At 47.5% G+C, this 24,768-nt stretch overlaps 1 protein-coding gene and 1 non-coding gene across 3 annotated transcripts in view; one reads left to right on the forward strand and one right to left on the reverse strand.

The window, feature by feature from the left end:
• The window catches only part of CD6 (CD6 molecule), a 52,776-nt gene that overhangs the window by 8,349 nt on the left and 19,659 nt on the right, over positions 1-24,768 (forward strand). The window lies entirely within an intron of this gene.
• On the reverse strand, positions 8,933-9,035 carry LOC120364776 (U6 spliceosomal RNA). The gene has a single exon (XR_005579920.1). It is a non-coding gene; the product is annotated as a U6 spliceosomal RNA (small nuclear RNA).

Below are 24,768 nucleotides of genomic sequence, written 5' to 3' on the forward strand. Positions count from 1 at the left end.
GGATCAAATGTGGCTGCCTCCCTCATCATGGCACGCCCTCATGGGGTTTGCCTGGGGGCTGCCATGCACCTTGGAACCTGGAGGAAGGCAAAATTAAAGAGATACCATGAGCTGGGGAGAGCTTGCTGGGCAGGAGACTCTCTCTATATATATATTTTTAGATGGACTCTTGCTCTGTTGCGCAGACCATAGTGCAGTGGCACGATCTGGGCTCACTGCAACCTCCACCTCCCAGGTTCAAGTGATTCTCCTGCCTCAGGCTCCTAAGTAGCTGAAACCACAGGCACACACCACCATGCCCAGCTAATTTTTTTAATTTTTAGTAGAGATGGGATTTCATGGCCAATTTTGTCTCGAACTCCTGACTTCAGGTGATCTGTCCGCCCACCTCAGTCTCCCAAAGTTCTGTGATTACAGGCGTGAGCCATGGCGCTGGGCCTCAGCTCCATATTTTCATGTTCATTCAGTGCCTGCTGTGTGCCAGGTCCTGTGCTGGCACTGCCATGGGGCATGAAGGTTTTGCCTTGAACACTTTATAAAGTGTCATGGTAAGACATACCAGCACCAGCCTGGGATAGGTGCGGCAGCAGGTGCAATCCAGTGACAACTGCAACCGCCACCCACTGCCGGGGGCTTAATATTCTCTGAGCACCAGCCATGCGTATGCTGTTTCACCCTGACAACGTGGAGACAATCACCCCTTTTTTACGGGTGAGGAAACTGAGGCTCAGAAAGTTATGTATTTTGTCCCAGGCTGGTAGCTATTACCAAATTTAAATCCATGTCATGATATGTCACCACTGGGGGAAGCTGGCTGATGGGGACACAGGATTTCTCTGTGCTATTTTGGCAACTTCTTGTGAGTCTATAATTTGAAAATAAGAAGTTAAGGGCAGAAAATGGATTTCAGCCCGTTCTGGTGGCACATGCCTGTTGGGAGGCCAATGTGGGAGAATTGCTTGAGTCCAGGAGTTCCAGACCAGCCTAGGCAACACAGTGAGACCCCATCTTTACAAAAAATTAAAAAGCCAGATATGAGGTGCATGTCTAGTCCCAGCTACTCAGGAGACTGAAGCAGAGAATCACTTGAACCCAGGAGGTTGAGGCTGCAGTGAGCCATGATCTCACCACTGCACTCCAGCCTGAACAGAGCAAGACCTTGTCTAAAAAAAAAAAAAAAAAAAAAAAAAAACAGTATTTCAGAAAGAAGGACACATTCTAAGGCTGGGCGCAGTGGCTCACGCCTATAATCCCGACAACTTGGGAGGTTAAAGGGGGCAGATGACTTGAGGTCAGGAGTCTGAGATCAGCCTGGTCAACACTGACCTCACTTGTAGCCTAAAGAAATAAAAAAAATTAGCCGGGTGTGTGTGTGTAGGGGGTTCGCCTGCAACCCCAGCTACTCGGGAGGCTGAGGTAAGAGAATCATTTGAACCCCATTGCAGTGAGCTGAGATCGCACCACTGCACTTCAGCCTGGGCAACAGAGTAAGACTCTGTTTGAAATTAATTAAGTTATTAATTAAATCAAAAGAAAGAAGGACCCATTTGAGCAGAAACCTGGAGGTGGGACAGCCCACGAGGAGCCGGCAAAGGGGAGGTGCTGACCAGCTAGTCCTGATGCTCCCATTGGTCATGCTGGATGGGCAAGACTGAAATGCCCACAGGAGCTGAGGTCCAGGCTCTTTGCTGCCTCCTGACCCAGACTGGTGTGGCTTGAGGATCAATGAATGCCAAGCACAGAGAGTGGCGCAGGGAAGGTGCGCCACAAAACGTACATTTAATAATGTTAGGCAGGCAGTCCCAGGATCCTCCCTGCAGCACTCTGCAAGTACGTGACCCTGCCTTCTCCTCCTCGCAGCCCTTGGAGGCTTGCACTACTGCTGATACTTTCATTTTACTGAGTAAGTGACAGGCTCCGAGAGATAAAGTGACTTTTCCTAGATCCCACCACTAATAGATAACAGGTACTTGGTTTGACCTCATAACTCCAAATGCCATGCTTTTTCCCAGCCCGGGATTGGGTAGGGTTTGGTCAGGGGACCCCCTCCCCACCTCAAGACTCCTACAGGAAAGGTCCGCCTTTCCTCCAGGGACTTTTCACTTCACCACCATCAGCTGGGCTGTCAGGGAACCACGTGGAGCCTGAGTTCTCCCACTTCGGGCTGAGTGGCCTTGCCCAGGCTTCCTTTCCCCAGCTGTAAAGCAGGGCCCATGAGAGCTCAGGGCTGCCTGGGGCTCCCTAGATGTTGGCTGTGGCATGCTTGGGGAAAGGCTGGGCTCCTTGGGGTATTGGGAGAGACCAGTGGCCACAGCTGCTGCTTGGACTGGGGCGGGGCAGGCGCTCCCAGGGACAGCAGAGGGAGACAGAGGTTCCACCCTCCATTTTGTAGGCTCCTGCAGCCCGACAGCCTTCTGCCTGAAAATGGCAGCTGAGAGAGGCCAAGAGGCAGGAGACAGGGCTGACGGGCTGAGGAGGAAGCTTCGGGGCTGGGGCTCTGGTTCCGGGGAGATGCTGGGAGATCGGGAGACGGTCCCCTCATAGGAATGTGGTCCCCTGTTTTCCCTTGCATGGGAGGGTCGGTGCCCCTGGGTCTCCACCAAGTGTTAGGGGTGGGAGCACATGCAAAGGTCCAGCCAGTCAGTCCCCAATCTCCATCAGGACCCTGAGCTGGGCTGGGGTTTCCAGGAGGTGCCAGCAGATACGGCGGGGAGGGGTCTGTGCATGGGGCTGGCGACCAGAGTCATGCGGGGACGCAGGCTGTAAGAGTGAGGAGGGGCCTCAGGGCTAGGGGCTTCTTGGGGTGGTCTTGGGGCTCCCATCTGAGCACCCCACTTCTGGTCTGGAGTCATCTACTGAACCCTGTGGCAGGGAGGATGCAGAGATGACACTGTATCCTCAGAGCCAGATGCAAAGCCAAGCCTGGCTCTGTTCATTTTACAGAAAGACAGACTGATGCCCAGAGAGCCTAAGTAGTGCCACCAGTCCCTGGCAGGGCTGGGAGCAGAGGTTTGGAGGGAGGATTTTATCTGCACTTCAGAACCCCTTTTGCTCAGGTGTTCACCTCTTTCAGGAGCAGTGCCTGGGAGCAGTGGGGGCAGGGACAGGGCTAAGGAAGCCCCCCAGGCCTGGAGGAGGCCCATCCCCCATGCAGTTTGGGGTGCTCTGATTTTCCCTCCCTCCCTCCCTCCTTCAGCCAAACTAAAGGACGCACAGTCGCCAAATGCATTCCGCCGCTTGGAGAAATGTGTTGCTTTGCCGGGATGGGATTCTAGAAATATCACGACAGTGTCTGAGCTGGAAGAAACCCCAGCGAGCTGCCAGCCTTCGCCTCCCATTCGTCAGCGGAGGGAAGCGAGGTGTAAAGCGAGGAGCGCCACCCGCAGGGTGTTGGAGCCGGCCTGAGGGGCCCAGTCTGCAGGTCCTCTTCCCAGCAGGGCACGGCGGGGCCTGCGGGAACCAGGCACAGGCTTCACCCCCCACCCCCAGGGAGAGATTGCAGGGGGCGGCCGTGGCCCAGCGTGGCCTGACGTGTTCTGACATGAGCGCAGGCGACCCTGGGCAGTGACGTGCTGGCTTCACGCAGCGGCTCTGCACAGCCCCTCCGACGGCTCCTCCAGGCCTCAGGCTCGACCTCCTCTTTGTTTTCATACTTTTTTTTTTTTTTTTTTTTTTTCAAAACAAAACAAGACAAAACAAAAGAATCCGTGTCTTGTTGCCCAGGCTGGAGCACAGTGGCATGATCTCAGCTCACTGCAATCTCTGCATCCCGGGTTCAAGGGATTCTCATGCCTCAGTTCCCTGAGTAGCTGGGACTACAGGCCGGTGCCACCAGGCCTGGCGAGTTTTTGTGTTTTTAGTAGAAACGGGGTTTCATCATGTTGGTCAGGCTGGTCGTCAACTCCTGACCTCAAGTGATCCTCTCACCTCAGCCTCACAAAGTGCTGGGATTCAGACGTGAGCCACCGAGCCCGGCCTGGTTTTTCACTTAACTTTTAATTTCAGCCTAATTTCAGACTTATCAAGAGGTTGCAAGAATAATACAAAGAATTTCCATGTGACTCTCTCCCCCCAGACTCTCCAAATGTTCACAATTTTCCACATTCGCTTTATTATTTTCTCTCCGTGTGTCTATTTTTCTATTACTTTCCCCCGGAATTGTGAGAGTAGGTTGTAATGTCCCTTCCTCCTAAATACTCCAGTGTGTGTGTGTGTGTGTGTGTGTGTGTGTGTGTGTGTTTTAAAATAAAGACATTTTCTTTTTTTAAATATATATATGTTATTGTATTTTAGGTTCTGGGGTACATGTGAAGAATATGCAAGATTGTTGCATAGGTACATACATGGAAATGTGGTTTGCTGCCTCCGTCCCCATCACCTATATCTGGCATTTCTCCCCTTGTTATCCCTCCCCAGCCCCCTGCCCCCACTGATCCTCCCCTAGTTCCCCGCCCACCACAGACCCCAGTGTGTGATGCTCCCCTCCCTGTGTCCCTGTGTTCTCATTGTTCAACACCACCTATGAGTGAGAACACGTGGTGTTTGGTTTTCTGTTCCTGTGTCAGTTTGCTGAGAATGATGGTTTCCAGGTTCATCCATGTCCCTACAAAGGACATGAACTCATCGTTTTTGATGGCTGCATAGTATTCCACGGTGTATATGTGCCACATTTTCTCTGTCCAGTCTATCATTGATGGACATTTGGGTTGGTTCCAAGTCTTTGCTATTGTAAACAGTGCTGCAATGAACATTCGTGTGCAGGTGTCCTTATGATAGAACTATTTAAAATCCTTTGGATATATACCCAGTAATGAGATTGCTGGGTCAAATGGAATTTCTATTTCTAGATCCTTGAGGAATCACCACACTGTCTTTCACTGTCTTGAACTAATTTACACTCCCACTAACAGTGTAAAAATGTTCCTATTTCTCCACATCCTCTCCAGCATATGTTGTGTCCAGATTTTTTAATGATTGCCATTCTAACTGGCGTGAGATGGTATCTCAATGCGGTTTTGATTTGCATTTCTCTAATGACCAGTGATGATGAGCATTTTTTCATATGTTTGTTGGCCTCATATACGTCTTCTTTTGAAAAGTGTCTGTTCATATCCTTATCCACTTTTGAATGGGTTTGTTTGCTTTTTTCTTGTAAATCTGTTTTATTCCTTTTAGATTTTGGATATAAGTCAGATGAGTAGATTGCAGATGGGTAGATTGCAACATTTTTTTCCCATTCTGTTGGTTGCCGGTTCACTCTAATGATTGTTTCTTTTGCTGTACAGAAGCTCTCGAGTTTAATTAGATCCCATTTGTCTATTTTGGCTTTTGTTGCCAATGCTTTTGGTGTTTTAGACATGAAGTCCTTGCCTATGCCTATGTCCTGAATGGTTTTTCCTAGGTTTTCTTCTAGGGTTTTTATGGTGTTAGGTCTAATATTTAAGTCTTTAATCCATCTGGAGTTAATTTTAGTGTAAGGTGTCAGGAAGAGGTCCAGTTTCTGCTTTCTGCACATGGCTAGCCAGTTTTCTCAACATCGTTTATTAAACAGGGAATCCTTTCCCAATTGCTTGTTTTGTCAGGTTTGTCAAATATCAGTTGGTTGTAGATGTGCGGCATTGCCTCCAAGACCTCTATTCTGTTCCATTGGTCTATATCTCTATTTTGGTACCAGTACTATGCTGTTTTGATTACTGTAGCCTTGTAGTATAGTTTGAAGTCAGGTAGCGTGATGCCTCCAACTTTGCTCTTTTTGCTTAGAATTGACTTGGCTATGCGGTCTCTCTTTTGGTTCCATATGAAGTTTCAGGTGGTTTTTTCCAGTTCTGTGAAGAAGGTCATTGGTAGCTTGATGGGGATAGCATTGAATCTATAGATTATTTTGGGCAGTATGGTCATTTTCACAATATTGAGTCTTCCTAACCATGAGCATGGAATGTTTCTCCTTCTGTTTGTTTCCTCTCTTATTTTGTTGAGCAGTGCTTTGCAGTTCTCCTTGAAGAGGTCCTTTACATCCTTTGTTAGTTGTATTCCTAGGTATTTTATTCTCTTTGTAGTAATTGTGAATGGCAGTTTGTTCTTGGTTTGGCTCTCTTTAAGTCTGTTATTAGTGCATAGGAATGCTTGTGATTTTTGCACACTGATCTTGTATCCTGAGACTTTGCTGAAGTTGCTTATCAGTTTCAGGAGATTTGGGGCTGAGATGATAGGGTCTTCTAAATATACAATCGTGTCGTCTGCAAATAGAAACAATTTGACTTCCTCCTTTCCTAATTGAATACCCTTTATTTCTTTTTCTTGCCTGATTGCTCTGGCTAGAACTTCCAATAGTATAGTGAACAGGAGTGGTGAGAGAGGGCATCCTTGCCTAGTGCCAGATTTCAAAGGGAATGCTTCCAGTTTTTGCCCATTCAGTATGATATCGGCTGTGGGTTTGTCGTAAATAGCTTTTATTATTTTGAGATACATTCCATCGATACCTAGTTTATTGAGAGTTTTTTTTTTTTTTTTTTTTTTTTTGAGATGGAGTTTCGCTCTTGTTACCCAGGCTGGAGTGCAATGGCGCGATCTCGGCTCACCGCAACCTCTGCCTCCTGGGTTCAGGCAATTCTCCTGCCTCAGCCTCCTGAGTAGCTGGGATTATAGGCACACGCCACCATGCCCAGCTAATTTTTTTTGTATTTTTAGTAGAGATGGGGTTTCACCATGTTGACCAGGTTGGTCTCGATCTCTCGACCTTGTGATCCACCCACCTCGACCTCCCAAAGTGCTGGGATTACAGGCTTGAGCCACCGCGCCCGGCCTATTGAGAGTTTTTAGCAGAAAGGGCTGTTGAATTTTGTCGAAGGCCTTCTCTGCATCTATTGAGATAATCGTGTGGTTTTTGTCTTTGGTTCTGTTTATGTGGTGAATTATGTTTATAGACTTGCGTATGTTGAACCAGCCTTGCATCCCTGGGATGAAGCCTACTTGATCATGGTGGATAAGCTTTTTGATGGGTTGTTGCCATCGGTTTGCCAGTATTTTATTGATGATTTTTCCATCTATGTTCATCATGGATATTGGCCTGAAGTTTTCTTTTTTTATTGAGTCTCTGCCGAGTTTTGGTATCAGTATGATGTTGGTCTCATAAAATGATTTGGGGAGGATTCCCTCTTTTTGGGTTGTTTGGAATCGTTTCGGAAGGAGTGGTACCAGCTCCTCTTTGTATGTAATAAAGACATTTTCTTACATAACCCCAGTACACTTATTATTAATTGTATCAATTGATACCGATACAATTCTATTGGATAATCAACAGAATTTATTCAGATTTTGCAAATGCTTCCAATAATACCTTCTAAGGCAAAAGACAATTTTGTTCAATAGGCTGCATTTAATTCTTGTCTCTTTATTCTCCTTGAGCCTGGAATGATTTCTCAGATTTTCTTTCTCCTTCCTGACATCGATCTTTTTGAAGCATAGAAGCAGTTATGCTGTAAAATGTCCCTCATCTGGGTCGTCTGATGGTTCTTCATGATTCGATTAAGTCATGCCTCTTTAGCAGGAATATCACAGAAGCAACTTTTGGCTTTCCCAGTGAATCACATCAGGAGGCAAGTGGGCTCAGCCTGTCTCCTCTCCGGTAGTCTAACTTGCCTGGCTAAGGTGTTGTCTGCTAGATTTCTCTACTCTAAAGATAATTTCCTCCTTTGTAATTAACATGTATCTTGTGGGAAGATTCTTTGAGAATATGTAAATATCTTGCTCTTCCTCAAACCTTTGCCCACTAGTTGTAACATTATTGTTGATTCTTACCGGAATCAGTTATTAAAAGGATGATTGCCTGGGAGTGATGTTATAATTCCATCATTCCTTCTGCATTTATAGCTGCTGACCTGGCTCTCTTTGCTGCCTCAGTGAGAGGGAGGCAGGTGGCTCAGTACATGGCACGCTGGTACTAATGAGGCCAAGGATTGAGCTCACCTTCCACTGAGCCTCTGGTGGCTGCTGTCTTTCATTCACCCTGCCTCAGATACTGGGGGTCGGCAGCTCTCCACACCAAGGCCAGTTCTCCTCCATCTTTACAATTCTGCCATTCATTTGTTGAGCTACTATTACGTGTTGGGCACTTTTTTCAGCCACTGAGGATATGGGACAAAGTCCCAGTCTTCAAGGAACTTCTATTGTAATGGGGAAAATAGACCAAAAAAGCAAACCCATTTTTAAAATAGTATTTCAGGGCTGGGCGCAGTGGCTCACGCCTGTAATCCCAGCACATTGGGGAGCCGAGGCGGGTGGATCACGAGGTCAGGAGCTCGAGACCAGCCTGGCCAACGTGGTGAAACCCTTGTCTCTACTAAAAACACAAAAAATAGCCAGGCATGATGGTGTATGCCTGTAATCCCAGCTACTCGGGAGGCAGAGGCAGGAGAATCGCTTCAACCGAGAGGCAGATGTTGCAGTGAGTGGAGATCTCACCACTGCACTCCACCCTGGGCAGCAGAACAAGACTCCATCTCAAAAAAATATATATATGTATAGTATCATTTCAGAGAGGGATATATGCACCAAGGAAAATCAGGCAAAGTAAGGGGACTGACAGCAGTTGCAACAAAGACCCAGGCAGAGCCTCCAAGGGGATTTGAGTAGAGGCCTGAGTGATGAGATGAGCTGGGGGTGCTGAGATCAGGGAGAGGGAGGAGCAAGGGCCGAGTCCCTGAGGCAGGAATGAGATTGATTTCAGACGGTTGGGGGAGTGAAGGAGAGGGAGTTGGAGAAGGTGGTAGGGCTTGAGGGCATAGATGATAGGTTTTGGAATTAATCCAAGGAAAATGGGGGCTTATCAGAGAGTTTTAGGTATAGAAGGATGTGATTTAATTTGCCCCTTATGCATATACAATTACTTGACAATTTTTTACATCAACTCCTTTTTAAATTCTTTTTTGAAACAAAAATAATGGAACGCTTCATGAATTCACGTGTCATACTTGTCCAGAGGTTGTGCTAATCGTCTCAGAATCATTCCAGTTTTAGTATATGTGCTGCTGAAGCTTGCATCCAGTCCTTTTTTTCTGAGACCGAGTTTCACTCTTGTCGCCCAGGCTGGAGTGCAATGGCATCATCTCAGCTCACTGCCACCTCAGCCACCCAGGTTCAAGTGATTCTCCTGCCTCAGCCTCCAGAGTAGTTGGGATTACAGGCATGGGCCACCACGGCCGGCTAATTTTTGTATTTTTAGTAGAGACAGGGTTTGGCCATGTTAGTCAGGCTGGTCTCAAACTCCTGACCTCAGGTGATCCACACCCCCTCGGCCTCCCAAAGTGCTGGGATTACAGGCATGAACCACTGCACCCAGCCAACCACTCCTTTTTTAAACCTAAGTTTATTTGAACTTAGACATCTTCTATCACTACCACGTATCACTACCACAAATAAAACAGCAAAAACAAAAATGTCATTAAATAGCCTGCTGTCCAAGCCTGAACTGGCTCTCTCTTCATTAAAAAGTGTTAGGTGGCCAGGCACGGTGGCTGATACCTGTCATGCCAACACTTTGGGAGGCCAGGGCAGGAAAGTTTCTTGAGTCCAGGAGTTCAAGAGCAGCCTGGGCAACATTGCAAGTCTCCATCTCTGCAAAAATAAAATGTTTTATAAAGTGTTAGGTGTTAAAGACCAGGTGGCACCACAATGAGACTCTCTCCTTAATGCAGTCAGGAGTGAAACATTGCAAAAGGAATAATTCGTTTACTGTGGTATTCAATTCCATTTACTCTAATATCTTAAATTGTCTTTCTGTCTCAGACCTGATTTGAAAAGCATTTTGCTAACTGGTGGAAAGATTTGATGGGCCCAGCCCACCCATTTAACCATGGAGAAACTGAGGCCTTGGAACAGGGTAAGGACTTACCCAAGGTCATGACAATTTCCTCCTTTGTAATTGATCTCCATTCTACTCACTCTGTGTCCCTCCCACCCAATGCTAGCTGAAAATTCAGATGTGATGTAAACATTAGTCATCCTTATTGTAAAAAAGTTCTAACAACCACATTAGAAGGAATGCAAAGAGAGCAAGGAAGTCTCAGCCAGCGCCTTCACACAACACGGCTGTTGGCTCTTGAAGGAGGAAGTTTTTGAGTCTGCGGCACATCTTGGGCCTTCAGTCTCACCCGCAGGAAGGTGGGTGTGCTGATGGGCGCTGGGCTGGTGTTGACCCACGCTTGTCAGGTGACTCTGAGACCAGCCTCGACTCCAGGCTTCGCCATGCCCGCCGTGACCCTGGGCAGGTTCCCAAACCTCTCTGAGGAAAAATGGGTGCGGCCATATGTCACTCTTCAGCTTTTGCACTCTAGGTAGACACTAAAGCCTTCCCTGAAGATCGCTGTGGAACTTTTAGTCACCTGCGTCTGGAGGGGCTGCCTCAGCCCTAGCCATGTCAACATAACCTTGAAATTCAGTTCCGAGAAGCTCTTGTGGGCTTGTAGACTCTGTGGCATCTTGAAGTGAAAGAGGAACCCATCTCTGCCTCTTGTGGGTTCCTTATCCCCTAGTCCAGAATGCCCTAGAAGCTCTTCTCAATTCCCGCACCTGTGGTATAGTTTACTAGAATTGCTGCAACACATTCAGTGGCACCAGCAACAGAAAAGTATTGCCTCTGCCGGGCGCGGTGGCTCACACCTGTAATCCCAGCACTTTGGGAGGCCAAGGTGGGCAGATCACCTGAGGTCAGCAGTTTGAGACCAGCCTGGCCAACACGGTGAAACCCCGTCTCTACTAAAAATACAAAAATTAGCCAGGTGTGGTGGTGGGTGCCTGAAATCTCAGCTACTTGGGAGGGTGAGGCAAGAGAATCACTTGAACCCGGGCGGAGGAGGTTGCAGTGAAACGAGATGACGCCACTGCACACCAACCTTCTCGACAGAGCAAGACACCATCTCAAAAAAAAAAAAAGAAATGTATTGTCTCAAAGCTCTGGAGGCTCAAAGTCCAAGATCCAGGAGTGAGTGGCACCGGCTTCTTCTGAGGGCTGGGAGGGGGAAGCGCTCTCTCCTGAGCTTCTGGTGGCAATCTTGGGCGGTTCTTGACTTGTAGAAACGTCCCAGTCTCCGCCTTATCTTAAAATGGCGTTCTCATTATGTGGATGTTCCTGTGTTCAAATTTCCCCCTTCTGTGAAGACAACTGTCTATTGAATTGGGGCCTGCCCTAATGGCCTCATGTTAACTTGATTGCCTTGAGAAAGACCATATTTCCAAATAAGGTCACATTCTGGGGTACTGGAAATGAGGACTGTTTTAAGAAGAGGGGAACAATTCAACAACTCATAGCAGCGTGTGTAGTGTGTGTATGGTGTGTGTGGTATATGTGTGTACATGTATGCATGTGTGTGTGGTGTGTGTATGGTGTGGGGGGGTGTGTGCAGGTATGTATGTGTGTGGTGTGTGTACCTATATGCATGTGTGTGTGTATGGTATGGGTGTGTGTGTACAGGTATGTATGTGTGTGGTGTGTGTACCTGTATGCAGGTGTGTGTGGTGTGTGTATGGTGTGGGGGTGTGTGTACAGGTATGTATGTGTGTGGTGTGTGTACCTATATGCATGTGTGTGTGGTGTGTGTATGGTGAGGAGGAATGGTGGGGAGGGATGGAGAAAGAGGTGGGTCACTGTCTTACTTAACCTCTTCTTCCAGCCCACTCATCCTCTGGAGAGGTGCCAGTTCGATCTCTCAGGTCGTTTGGCAAAGACCTGGAAAGAGGTATCTTTCCCTCTATTTCTTACTCCTGAGAACTCCTACTCATCCTCTAAAACCCTTCCCAATTGTCCCCTGTTCTTTGGAGTCAGTTATTCCCTCCTAACTCTGTTTTTTCCAGAGTACTTTGTTCCAAGCCTGAGGACAGCACTGATATCTGAGCATAATAAACTACGAATTGTTGCCACAAACTCAGTGGCTCAGGCCTCTGTATCCTTCACCAGGGAATGGGGCCTGGCCCAGAGCTTAGCTGAGAGAATGGAATGAAAGAGTGGCATCTCCCTGACTAGGGCTTAAGATAGATGGGAATTCGAAAGGACTTTGAGCCACCTCAGAAGCATCATATGTGTGACTTGTGGAGAGGAGTAGGGGACAGTCGTATGGGCTGATAGCTGAGAGAGCAGGTCAGATGTAGAGAGGCCGGAAGCCTGGCTCCACCTCTTAGTAACTGTGGCTTTGGGCAAGTCATTTCATGCTGCGGAGCCTATGTGTTCTCATCTGGAAAACAGCTTTCACAGGTTCCTCGCGGAGATGAAGAGAGTGTGTGCTGTGTACGTAAGGCTGGCAAAGGCAGCGGGCATTCGGATGTTACCTCCCTTCCAGGGAACCCACATTTATTTCCTGAATTTGAATTCCTGAATCCAGTGGGACTCTGAGCCACATGGGTCCCTGTGGCCATTGACCACTGCCAGCCCCCAGCCGTTAAGGACACAAGGTAGCCATGAAGCGTCAGTCTGAACATCCCTGGTGGCTCTCCCAGCTTCCCTTTCAACCTGGATTTATTTAAAGAGAGGAGATGAGGGGTAGATGAGGAGGGGCCATTGTTAGGATGGGCACAGGACATGTGTCTGGTGAGCCTGGTTACCAGGGCCGGTCCCCGATGCCCCAAGGAGACTTTCTGGTCCCAGCCCGGCCTACACTCCCGCCTGCTCTGGAGAGGGTGTGTTTCCTTCCAAGGATGATGCTGATGGTGTCTGATGGCTTCTGAATATCTGATCTCGAGGGGTCCTTATCTTAGGGGGCTTTAGGCCACCCTGGAAAGATCTCAGCATCAGCCTCTAGAGCAGGGAGGATGTTTACCCTTTGCCCACACACAAGCTTTATTCACCCTAAAACTGGTACTGCTGCAGCTCTGGAGACCTAGAACCAGGGCCCCTCCTGAGAGCCAGTGGGTGGGGACAGGCCCCCTGGAAAATCACTCACAGCTCAGCAGTTTCAGCCCTCACTCCTCCTCCTCCCAGCCTGCAGAAACCTAGCCCTGCTGTTGCACAGAGGGCCATGCTCTGGGGGAACAAATTCAAATCTGGATTTGAATTCTGGCTCTGTCAATGCCAGGCTATGTGACCCTGGGCTAGGAACTTAATTAGTTTCTCTGAGCCTCTTTGTCTGTAAAATGAGTTTCATAATGGCACCTCCTCACAAGGCAGTCGTGAGGCAATGTCTGCAAAGCACTTGGCACAGGGAGAGTCCTCAGGAATGTGGATCTGCCCCCCTTGCGCCAGCGAAATGCTCCTTGACCTTCGAGTCCTGGCCCAAAGGGCGCCTCCACCACAACATACCTTCCAGGATGCACTCGCCAGTCCCCCGCCCCACTTACAGAGCAGCCCTCTCCCTCCTCCGGGTTCCTCAAGCAAGTTTCATGCCTCTGTGCCTACCTCGGAGAGTCAGGATTAGAGTCAGCTCTTCTTTTCTTTTTCCTTTTTTTTTTTTGAAGTGGAGCTTTTTGCTCTTGTCGCCCAGGCTGGACTGCAGTGACGCGATCTCAGCTCACCACAACCTCCACCTCCGGGTTCAAGAGATTCTCCTGCTTCAGCCTCCGGAGTAGCTGGAATTACAGGCACCCGCCACCATGCCCAGCTAACTTTTGTATTTTTAGTAAAGACGGGGTTTCCCCATGTTGACCAGGATGGTCTCGAACTCCTGACCTCGTAATTCATCCGTCCCGACCTCCCTAAGTGCTGGGATTACAGGTGTGAGCCACGGCACCCGGCATTGAGCCAGCTCTTAACACCTGGCCTCCAGGCTGGGCCATGGACTCTACTACCTTTACTTTCCACGGCAGAGTCTAGCGTGGGCCTGGCCCTGGGCATGGCACAAAGAATGCTGGGGGAGGTAAAGTGAGCTATAAGGGTTTCCATTGATAATAAGAGTAACTAGAATTTGTTGAGCATTTGCTGCACACCCTTGGGAGTTTATCAGAGCCCAGGAGACCCACTTTCTAGGTTCAGATCCCTGCTCTGTTTCTTAGGGGCTCTATAGTCCCAGAAAGTTCCTTGCTTCTTGAATCCTACGGTCCCCCACCTGCACAGTGGTGATGATTACAGTGCCTACTTCTGAGCATTGTTAAGGAGATTCAAGGATGTAAAACTATAAAAACCCATGGCTTTCTCACCCAGAGAAGAGCACAAGGATCATTGGCAGGGTGCATTGATCTGACCCGGACAATTTACAGAGGTTTTTCATACATAATTTAAAAAAATATTTTTTTGTTTTTATTTTGTTTTATTTTACTAAATTGTATTTAGCAAAAATAGCACAGAATTTAGAAAATACAAAAATAAGAAAATTTAAAAAATTTACCCATAGCTACCTTCAAAAGTAACTGTTGTTACTAGCCTCTTATAGAATCTTCTGGACATTTTATTAGAGAGAACTATCGCAAACACACAGAAATGCACTGAGATTGGGATTTGTTTGTTTGTTTGTTTTTGAGATGGAGTCTTGTTCTGTCACCCAGGCTGGAGTACAGTGGTGCAATCTTTTTTTTTTTTTTTTTTTTTTTTTAATCAGAGTTTCACTGTTTTTGTCCAGGCTGGAGTGCAATGGCACAATGTCGGCTCACAGCAACCTCCGCCTCCCAGGTTCAAGTGATTTTCCTGCCTCAGCCTGCCAAAGTGCTGGGATTACAGACGTGGGCCACCGCGCCCGGCTAGTGGTGTGATCTCGGCTCACTGCAACCTCCACCTCCTGTCAAGTAGCCTCAGCCTCTTGAGTAGCTGGGATTATAGGTGCCCGCCACCACACCCGGCTAATTCTTGTATTTTCAGTAGAGATGGGATTTCACCATGTTGGCCAGGCTGGTCTTGAACTCCTGACCTCAAGTGATCAGCCCGCCTCGACCTCCCAAAGTGTTGAGATTACAGGCGTGAGCCCCTGCTCCTGGCCTCAGAACGTTTTAATGAACCCAATGCATCCTCATCACCCAGACTTAGAAAATGTTTATACTTTTGCCGTAATTGCTCAGACCTATATTAGTAAGAAAGAAAACTGGCTGAAAGAAAGAACATACATTCCCAAGTGTGGGGTGTGTACCCTTTTCTTCCACATTTTTATGCTTTTATTACACAAAAAACGTCACCATACACAATGGATGGTGTTGAGACATGTACCATATTTTATATAAATTGTACCCTACTGGACATATTGTTCTACAACTTACTATACTTTTCTCATTGTTTTCAAAATCTGACCAGTGGATAGATATTCTAGTTTGTTCCTTCAACTGACTAATCCAGTCGATGAGACAATACAGTCTGTTTATTTCCAGATGATGAACTGTTAGATTGCTTCTAATTTTCTTCTGTTACAAACAGTTCTGCAGTCAATATCCCTGCACATGTCTGTATGTGAACATTTTTTTCTATAATCTGTACATAAGGATATAGTTTTCAGATCAAGGTGTGAGCCTCCTGAAATCCGTGCGGTATCATTGGCCATTTTTTATGCACTATATTTATAAGGCTATGATCATCCTGAAAGTGTCATTTGTAATCTGTTTTCTCCATCTACGATACATAGATGCACACATATTCATCTTTCACATCTTTGCCTGTGTCATCATTGATTCCACAAAGTCTTTGGTATTTGCTGTGGGTCAGGTATTGGGGGTTTTTTTGTGTGTGATCTTACCTTAGCCCTGTGAGGTTTTTGTTTCGTTTTGGTTTGGTTTTGGAGATAGAATCTCACCCTGCTGCCCAGACTGGAGCCGAGTGACGATCATAGCTCACTGCAACCTCAAACTCCTGGGCTCAAGTGACCCTCTTGGCTCACCCTCCCCAGTAGCAAGGACTATACGCATGTACCACCACACCTGGCTAATTTATTTATTTCTTTATTTATTGCTATTTATTTATTCACACACACACACACACACACACACACACACACATAGAGTGCGTGCGTGCACGAGAGAGAGAGAGAAAGAGAGAGAGAGAGAGAGAGAGAGAAAGAGAGAGAGACAGGGTCTCGCTCTGTTGCCCAGGCTGGAGTGCAGTGGCATGATCTTGGCTCACGGCAGCCTCAACCTCTTTGGCCCAAATGATCCTCCAACCTCAGCCTCTCGAGTAGCTGGGACTACAGGTGTGCACCACCATGCCCAACTGATTTTTTGCAGTTTTGGTAGAGATGGGATTTTGCCATGTTGCCCAAGCTGGTCTCAAACTCCTGTGCTCAAGCAATCCGCCCATGTTGGCCTCCCAAAATGCTGGGATTACAAGCATGAGCCACTGCACCCAGCTTCATTTTTTAATTTTCAAATTTATTTTGTAGAGACAGGATCTCACTATGTTGCCTAGGCTGGTCTCAAACTCCTGGCCTCAAGCGATCCTCCTGTCTCAGCCACTGAAAGTGCTGGGATTACAGGCGTGAACAACTGTGCCCAGCTCGTGAGGCCTTTTTGATAACTGAGGTAAGGGAGGCAAATTGGGCATATGAAGAGATTCATCAAGGTCACACTATAGTAAGGAGGAAGCAGGTTTCTAACACAGGCATGTTTAATTTCAATCCATTGCTCTTTCTGACGCCTATGATGTGGTAGATGTTTTTTTCCCAAACAAGACCTACTGAACAGGAATTCTAAAAGAGGGACCTGAAGGTGGGGCGCTGTGGCTCACAGCTGTAATCTCAGCACTTTGGGATGCCAAGTTAGGCAGATCACCTGAGGTCAGGAGTTCAAGACCAGCCTGGCCGACATGGCAAAATCCCGTGTCCACTAAAAATACAAGAATTAGCTGGGCATGGTGACGTGGGCGCCTGTAATCCCAGCTACTAGGGAGGCTGACGCAGGAGAATCACTTGAATCTGGGAGGCAGAGGTTGCAGTGAGCCGAGATCGTGCCACTGCACTCCAGCCTGGACAACAGAGTGAGACTCCATCTCAAAAGCAAATAAATAAAATTAAAATAAATAAATAAACAAAAGAGAGTCTGAACATTCTCTCCTCCTCTCAGTGGTCTACAGTCTGGCAGGGGAGCAAGAAGATGGGGCTGGTGAAATGCCAGCGTTTCTGGCCTGCTGTGCTCTCCTGGAGCCAAATCCCTACTGTTATCCCGTGGGATTTCACTGAGCTGCTCGCAACCCTCCACAAGACCTTCTCATCTTACCATCTGGTAGCTGGAAGGAAGGCACTGTCTGGCACGGGAGCCTCAACAAGCCTCGGAGCCAGGACCCCAGGAGCCTTTTCTGTTAGAGGAGCTCCTGTTACCACAGCAACCACAGCCCACATCTCCTCTGTAGAAACACTGGATGTTTGCAGAGCCAGGGAAGGAAGCAGCCAAGTTGTGGGTCTGCAGCAGCTCTGATAAGGTTCACCAGAAAGGCGAGGAGTGAGGAGAGAGCGCAGCCTTCAGAGAACCAGAATCTCCCCCTTGCAGAATAGAAGGCTAAGAAGCTGTCAGAGTCACCTTTCAGCCTGGGATGCAATGTAGAATCAATAGCCAGCTGCCGTCCCAGAGCCACCAAGGACTAAACAAGAGAAAGGGGATGAAAGCCTCAGGTTGGGGGATACTAACAGCAGCCGCCACAGACCCCGTCCTGAGCGTTTTATGTAGCTCACCCATCCGTGCACTCTTGGGATCTGGCTCATTTATCATGCCCAGTGCCGGGTTAAAGACGAAACCTAGCTGGGCTCAGTGACTTTCCCTTGGTCACATAGCCAGTGATCCACAGAGATGGGTTTAGATCACTGTTCTATCTGTCCTCAGAGTCCCTGTCTAAATCATGAAGGATGAGTTTCCCAAGAATGGAGGCTGTTACGTGGATGAATTGGTGCCTGGGATCGCCTGCTCCCTCCATCACCCCGCTCACCCTCCCTGCCCTGCCCTCATATCACACCTACTGCTGCTCCAGAGTGCGCAGCCAGGTCAGCAAATGTTCATGGAATTGATCGCAGGCCGGCAAGAGACTCATTTCTCAGCTCTCAGGAGAACGTGGTTCACAAGCTCTCGCTTTCTTGGGAGAGAAAGAGGGGGAGTCTCAGCAACTGAACATACCCGGAAGCCTATTAAGTTGTGCTGACCTTATCTTTAAGCTTCCTTACAGAAGACAGTATGAAATGTTGTCCTTTACCTCCCCTTGGATTTGGTGATAGAGAGGAGGGGAGGTGAAATCTGGGCATGCGCGGAAGGACCCATGCAAGCAAACATCCTCTCTTTTGTGACATGGGGGGACAAAAGAAAGGTAAAAAGGCTGACTTTCTTTGACCTGAGTGACTGCAGTCCTCTGAGCCTTTACTGCCACCTCTCTCTGTCAATTGGGCAAATGGTTTTCTTTGTGTCCCCAAGACCTGCTTAGGTATAACCGGGGAGTGTGAAAACAAACCAAAATCCTGTAACATAATACCAAAGAATGCCCTCGTTCTCTCTCTCCCAAGGAAGTGAGAGGCATGAGCCACATTCTCCTGAAAGCTGAGAAATGAATTTATTACCGGTCTATGCTCCGTTTCATTAACATTTGCTGAACTGGTTCCACGTGCTAGGAACTGGGACAGGTATTCGGGAGCTAACTGTACGTGTGAAATAAAAGCAAAGCTCCAAACTGCCGACTTTCCTTTGGGCACCAGGAGAGAGAAGTCACCCTAGCCTTCCTGGCCTTGGAGAGCCAGGTGGGTATAAGCTGGTAGAGTCACTGCAGTCACCTGAGCAGGCTAGGACAGCACTGTGTGACTGAGCCCACGATAGCTTCGGTTTCTCGACAAGGGAAACTCAGCCCAGCTGGGTGTCACAACCTCCTCTCCGAGTCTTCTCAAAGGTCAAACATGATTACGCCCTCCCAATTGAATTATGTTACTTGTATGAGCTAGCGCACCTGTCTTTTTTTTTTTTTTTTTTTTTTTTTTTAGATGGAGTCTTGCTCTGTCACCCAGGCTGGAGTGACAGTGGTGCAACCTCAGCTCACTGCAACCTTCCCCTCCCAGATTCAAGCGATTCTCCTGTCTCAGCCTCCCAAGTGGCTGGGATTACAGGCCACCATGCTCAGCTGAGTTTTGTATTTTTAGTAGAGACTGGATTTCACCATGTTGGCCAGGCTGCTCTCGAACTCCTGACATCAAGTAGTCCACCCACCTCAGCCTCCCAAAGTGCTGGGATTACAAGTGTGAGCCACCTTGCCTGGCTGGCCTCTTTCTAATTTTAATGGAATTACAGGCATCCTTCTTTCTAGTTGTTTTATTGATTGCTCACCATTAACAATATCGAGGGCATTTCTAAAAAGAAAATAGTCCGACAGTTCAGGCACCTTCCTCCTCAGGGTTTCCTCCCCTGAATTCATCAGCCCTCCTCTTCCAATTGGCCGGTGTGTTCTCAGGCCCTAGAGGTGCTAGAGCAAGCCCCATATTCGAGAGCAAGTGAGGAAGGGGTGGGGACAGTGCGAGGCGAGACTACCAAGTCTCATCTTGTCCCTGCTGTGAGGGCTGTGGGATGACAGATGCCACCAGGACCCCATGCCCTGGAGAGCTCCTCATTGCTGCTTATCTTTGGAGTCTGGGGTCTTTGGGGAAATGAGTCCCTGGGTCTTGCCTTCTGTGTTGTGTCACCGTTGCAGGGGAAATGTGGGTTATCATTTCTAAACTCAGGGCTGTTTGACCTTTGCAGAGGAGAAAGGAGTTTGGAAAGACTCCGCGGTTGTCAGAACTTCCTGCCTCTTGCCTTTGGCATGGTCACCAAAGCAGAAATCAGGATGTTGGATTCCAACCCTGGGCAGTGGCGAGGTTAAGAATGTGGTCTCTGCAAGCAGACCACCTGGGTTCAAATCCCAGCTCGGCCATTTGCTAGCTGTGTAATCTTAGGCAAATTACTAAACCTCTCTGTGCCTCCGTTTCCCCATCTCATGGTCTTGCTGTGAGAATTAAATCATACTGAATAAATGTCAGCCATTACTGCTGAGCTGTGCCAGATTTGTGATGGGTGCTCGCCATGCCTTGGGGCCTCCCCCTTTCCCTCTCAGAGCAGTGGAAAGCATCACAACATTCTTCCCTCATCTCTCTGCACGCTGGACCCCAGTTACCCGAGATGGGTAACTGCTCCTGTCAGTGTGAGTTGGGAGTAGAAAACTAGGAGTCCACCTGGCTGCTTCTCAAATGTCCCCCTGCACACCAGGAACACCAGTCCAGCTACCCGGCCACTGGGCCAGGGGCAGGTGAGTGTTTCTGGATAGCTCTCTGAACTGGTCCTGCTCCACTTGAATACCTGGAACCTGAGCCAGGGCCTCGGGAGATAGGTGTACGTGTAAAATAATCCAGCCAGGGTTCACGTACCATTTGCAGTCACTGCTCAGGACACAGAAGGCCAGTCTTCAAACACAAGGTGCATGGTGGTCTGCAGGTCAGCATGACACGTGCCTCTCCCAAGGTTCGGGGTCACTAGTCACAGGGGCCTGGTGCCAGTCTTGCGGGGGGCACCCCCTGCCCTGTCCTGGCAGTGCCCCAGAGCAGTAACGGGGCTAACCGGGGATCACTGCACTGGGATTCTGAACTCCCCACCCATGGGCCTTGGTGATACACTTCCCTTGGGCCTCAGATTTTGCAATAATTCAGCCAAATCATTGGCCTGGGAAGTGGTAATAACCACATATGCATAATCCCAACAGCTGACAAAATACTTGCAGACAAAAAGCCTTCTGAGAGAAGCATTTTTAACTCGAGTTTATGATGAGAGTCTAAGGCTCAGACTGGCAAAGTGACTGGCCCAAGGTCACTTCGCTAATAAGGAACAGAGCTGGACGCCAGCCCAAGCCTTCGAATGCAAGGCCCATGTTCTTCCCCCATCAGCGCTGTCTGATGTCAATATGTGAGCTACATTTTCATTTTAAATTTTTGGCTGGGCAAGGTGGCTCATGCCTGTAATCCCAGCACTTTGAGAGGCCAAGGCGGGTGGATCACCTGAGGTCAGGAGTTTAAGATTACCCTGGCCAACATGGCAAAACCCCATCTCTACTAAAAATATTTTAAAAACTAACCAGGCATGGTGATGCATGCTTGTAATCCCAGCTGCTCAGGGGGCTGGGTGAGGAGAATCACTTGAACCCAAGAGGCAGAGGTTGCAGTGAGCCCAAGATGGCACCACTGCCCTCCAGCCCGGGCGGTACAGTGAGACTATGACTAAAAATAAATCAATAAAATATAAGATAAATAATTTTTTTAGCAGCTGCATTTTTTCAAAAAAGTAAAGAGAAATAGATGGATTTACTTAAATAATATATATATTTAACCAAATACATCCAAAATATCATTTCTATATGACGTCAATTTAAAAAAATATTACCAGGCACGGTGGCTCACGCTTATAATCCCAGCACTTTGGGAGGCCAAGGCAGGTGGATCATGAGATCAGGAGAGCAAGAGCATCTGGCCAACATGGTGAAACTCCGTCTCTATTGAAATACAAAACAGCCGGGCGTGGTGACATGTGCCTATAGTCCCAGCTACTCGGGAGGCTGAGGCAAGGGAATCACTTGAACCCAGGCAGCGGAGGATGCGGTGAACCGAGATCGTGCCACTGTGCTACAGCCTGGGCGACAGAGCAAGACTCCTTCTCAAAAAATATATATATTAATGAGATGCTTTACATTCTTTCTTCTTACTAAGTCGTCGAAACACAACTTGTGATCCACACTTAAAGCAGGCCTCAATTTGAACACTCAAGTTCCATCAGAAATATTCAATCTGTATTTCGATTTCATACTAGTTACAATTGTAAAAGGAGAATCTAACTTGCTCCATTATCTAAAAATGTTTTCCAATGATTGAATTAAGTGTGCCTTTAAAATTAAATGGAAAACATTTTGTAAATCAAATAGAAATGAATTGAATTAAATGAGATGAAATTTTGAGTTTCTCATTGGTACGAACCCTATTTCAAGTGCTCGGCACCTACACATGACTGGCAGCTATTGCACTGGAAGGCACAGCAGCATGTGATTCTCTGTCTGAGTTGCACTGAGTGATCTCTAAGCCCTTCAGATGTACTCTCTGCCCCTGCGTTTCTACATGTGAGTGCTTTGTGCACCGTCGACCCACTTCTGTGATGATAAACGAGGTAGGTAGAACAGATTTCCCGTCTATATTGACAGCGTAAAAACAGCGCGCTGTGGTACTTAAAAGGGTGATGTCTAGAGCCAGACCGTCCAGGTTCAAATCTTGCTTTGATTACTGACCAGCTGAGTGACCTTGGGTGATTCACATACGCTCTCTGTGTCCCAGCTTTCTCAATGATGACACTGGGATGATGATATTAATAATATGTACCTCACGGCTAGTTGTAAGGATTTGATACTACATGTAAAGCACACAGATAATAGCTATCCTCTATGGGGCATACAGAATGTGCTCAATAGATGTTGTCTTTCATTACACATTTATCTAATTATAATCAAAGAATGTAAGGACTGGCCGAGATCAAAATCACATCAATCTGTCATTATCCAAGTGAGAAAACAGGGCCAGGAAAGGAAAGAACTCTCCAAGGTCATGTAGCAAGTTAATGACAGAAATCAACCCTCATCTCCTGATGCCCAGCCCAGTGACCCCTCCCCCTCCACTGTGCCCCCCAACAATGCTGACATTTTTCCAGAAGAAACACCCCGACCTGCCAGACACATGAGCTCTTTATTTCTTCCCTGGGAATGAGTATTGCTTTAGCGGACGTGGCCACGCTGTCTGCCCAGGGGCTCTCTGCAGGCTCTGTGGAGCAGGGGGATGGGTAGTCAGTATGAAAGCTCACTGTGTTAGTACTTCAAGCTAGCCCACATGTTCCCCCAGGGAAAAAACCCTGTGTATTCATTTGGGGACCTTTACTTTTTGTTTTATATAGAACATTTGAAAAAATTAGAACAACACAAAGCAGAAGAAAACAGGAAAATAGGCTGAGTGTGGTGGCTCATGCCTATAATCCCAGCACTTTGGGAGGCTTAGGCGGGTAGATCACTTGAGGTCAGGAGTTTGAGAGCAGCCTGGCCAACATGGTGAAACCCCATCTCTATTAAATATATATATAATAAATTTATATTATATATATATAAATTTGGCAGGCATGGTGGTATATGCCTATAGTCCCAGCTACTCGGGAGGCTGAGGCAGGAGAATTGCTTGAAACTGGGAGGCAGAGGTTGCAGTGAGCCAAGATTGTGCCACTGCACTTCAGGCTGGGAGATAGAGCGAGACAGAAATAAAGGAAAGAAAGAAAGAGAGAGAAATTAAAAAAAAAAGAAAGGAAGGGAGGGAGGGAGGAAGAGATAAAAACCTATTAATACTATGTGGGCGTGTATATTTTTTCCTACAATCTTTTTTTCTGTAGTAGAGATTAAACTTTATTGATTGATATTCTTTTAGCATCTCTTCTGGGCAAGGCACTGCACAAGATACCAGATATATGGGGGTGAAAATAGATTCAGTTCCTGCCCATGTGGTGCTTAGAATCTAGTGGGCCAATGATTTTCAAACAGTTCATGACCAGAACTGCTATGTAATTAAATGTGGCTGGGCCCACAAGAAAATAAATCTCAGGATGCAGTGAGAGGACAGAATGGGGCATTGAACTCGGGCTCCCTCTGGGTCCTGGTAAAACCTGGCTAGGGGTGAGGATGGGGGCTGGACGGGAGAGCACAACCATTTTCCTAGCATAAGTCGGTATTCTGCTTCTGCCACTTAACACTGTGGCATAAACTTACCCCCACATCATTAAATACTCCCTATAAATTTATTTTGGCAAATATTTCTGATGTGCTATATTTTTCTAACCAACCCTCCAATTACCTGTAGACAACCCGTTGTCTCCAGTTTGAATTCTGTGTGTGTGTGGGTTTTTATTTGTTTGTTTTTATTATACTATCAGAAACAGCACAGGGTTGGACGCGGTGGCTCACACTTGTAATCCCAACACTTTGGGAGGCTGCGGTGGGCGGATCACCTAAAGCCAGGAGTTCGAGATCAGCCTGGCTAATGTGGTGAAACTCCATCTCTACTAAAAATACAAAGAAAAAATTAGCCAGGCGTGGTGATGGGTGCCTGTAACCCTAGCTACTTGGGAGCTGAGGCATGAGAATCACTTGAACCCAGAAGTGAGTGGAGATTGCACCACTGCATTCCAGCCTGGACAAAAGAGTGAGAGTGAGACTCTATTTCAAAAAGAAAAAGAAAAAGAAACAGCACATCACAGCATTCTGGGGCTCAAATGGGTGGAAAAAGGAATCTAGAACCATCTGGTTCGAAAGCATGACTTTAATCTCCATGGAGTCTGGTACTTGAGATAGTTTTCTTTAGGATAGCTTCCCGGATATGGAATTACTGGATTGAAAGGGCTTGGTTTGCTGTCGTTGTTCAGGCTGTTGACATCTGTGTTTGCAGACACTTTCTGCTGTTTTTTTAAACTATACTTCTAGCAGGTGACACATGCACCGAGCCGCGCAGCTTGTAGATTCCGCCTCCACGTTTCCATCGTCCCTTTCTACCCTGCCTCCGGCTCTGTACAGCATCTCTTCATCCATCATCCACTCAAGTAGCATTCAGGATGCAACCAGGTTTTCCTCAGCACATCCGACAGAGCCGGAGGACAGAGAGAACCCTCAGCTGTCACTGGTGTTTCCCTGACACTGGTCACTGGGCATGGCCAGGGCAGTATTTGGGAAGTTCCTTGTTGTTCCTGGAAGTTTCCCCATCAGGCTTGCTCTGACACTGGGCTGGCTAGTGGGAAGCTCAGCTCTCCTTCAATGTCTATGCCTCCTTTCTCCTCAAGTCCCTCACCTCTCAGATGGGTGACACACAGGAGTATTAG

This window comes from Saimiri boliviensis, chromosome 6 (genome assembly GCF_048565385.1).
Source record: "Saimiri boliviensis isolate mSaiBol1 chromosome 6, mSaiBol1.pri, whole genome shotgun sequence".
NCBI lineage: Eukaryota > Metazoa > Chordata > Mammalia > Primates > Cebidae > Saimiri > Saimiri boliviensis.